General features: G+C 58.7%; 1 long non-coding RNA gene across 4 annotated transcripts in view; it reads right to left on the bottom strand.

Moving 5' to 3' along the window:
• The window catches only part of LOC105301718, a 5,043-nt gene extending 3,752 nt beyond the window's left edge, over positions 1-1,291 (bottom strand). For 2 of the 4 annotated variants that reach the window (XR_896759.2, XR_002776119.1), the window contains exons 1-2: positions 636-809; positions 180-264 (exon numbers count right to left, since the gene is read on the bottom strand). This is a non-coding gene — a long non-coding RNA (uncharacterized LOC105301718). The other 2 variants (XR_002776118.1, XR_002776117.1) reach the window with 2 other exon arrangements.
• Positions 1,292-1,386: the final 95 nt, after the last annotated feature.

The following is a 1,386-nucleotide window of genomic DNA, read 5'->3' on the forward strand; positions in this document are numbered from 1 at the left end:
CTCCGGGGCGGTCCTCCTCGGCCTGGCCCCGCCCAATTCTTCAGCACTCGGCTCCTGCCAGGACTCTGCCATCTAAACCCGCCCTGTTTCCCACTGACTCCACTTATTGCCTCAGCTTAGACAGCGTTTCCCGGCGCTCCGGTTTACCCCCTCTGGGCTCCCTCTTCACCAGTCCTCACCCGTTCCTTTGTTCTCCTGTCTGCAGTCCGCCGTTATCTAGACCTCGTCCCTTTTCCTTCACCAGTTAGAAGTTCCCGCCCCGTCCTGTAAGTCCCCACTGACCCTTAGGACTCTCTCCCAGGTTCTCTGGTCCCCAAGACTCCCCATTACAGGTCCCGTTCCCCCTTTTATCCAGCCTGGGAGCTTCGTAGTCTTTGCAGGTCTCACCTTTCCCTTAGCACCCCCATCTCCCGTTCTTTACCCTCTCTTACCCCTGCCCCGCCCCCGCCTAGCCTGGTTGCTTCCACGCTCCTCAGAGCCCTGCTCCTCCCTCAGTCTTGCTTTCCCACAGCCCATTCAAGACATTTTCTACCATTCGTAGACCCCAGCCACCTCCCTCAGTCCCGCCCCATCCATCCTGACACTCATTCTCCCGGTCCAGCCCGGGCCCGGCTCTTCTTTACCTCGCCCCCTACCGTAGTCCTAGCCAGATGCTCTCAGGTTCCCAGGCTTCGCTCATCTCCGTCCCTTGTCACAGGGTCTCAGTCCCTATAAACCTTGCCCTGTCCCCTTTCATTCCGGCTTAGTGCCATTTCAAGTGAAATTACTCTCCACCCTCCATTTCCAGTTCCCGCCCTCGTTCAGTTCCTCCCACTCACTCTCTTAGCCCAATCAAGACTGTTTCTACTTTTTTCGACTCCGCCTCTTAAGATCTGCCGTGCTGGGTCCAAGCAATGTCAGGAGCCCGAGCCGGCCGTCTCCATCTGTCCTTCCCCGCCAGGTTCTGCCAGCCCACCCCTTAGGTCCCGGCCCGCGATCCTTTTCTGTCCAATCAGGACTGTCTCCCCGTCGTGGCCCTGCCCCCCTCGCCCTGCCTCTCAAGGGCCAGGCCTGTTTAAATACCTGGGACTTGTTCCCTTTCTCTGCCCGGCCCCCTCTTTTTTTTTTTTCAGTTTAAACAGGTCTCTTTCTCATCTAGCCCCGCCTCCTTTCTCTTCGTGCAGCCAACAAACGTTAGCGGCGCGTCCCGCCTCCTTCAACACCTCGCTCCGCCCCCTTCCCTCGGGAAGATCCAATCCGTGTGTTTCACCTGCTCCCCCGCCCGGTCCAGCTAGGTAGCGTTCGAGTCCCAGCCCCACTCTCTGCTTCAGCTCCGCCCCACCTCTCCCAGACCAATCACTTCGGTTCCTCTCCACGTCGGCCACGCCCCCTTATTTATAGTTTCTT

This window comes from Pteropus vampyrus, unplaced genomic scaffold, assembly GCF_000151845.1.
Source record: "Pteropus vampyrus isolate Shadow unplaced genomic scaffold, Pvam_2.0 Scaffold250, whole genome shotgun sequence".
NCBI classification, from domain to species: Eukaryota; Metazoa; Chordata; class Mammalia; order Chiroptera; family Pteropodidae; genus Pteropus; species Pteropus vampyrus.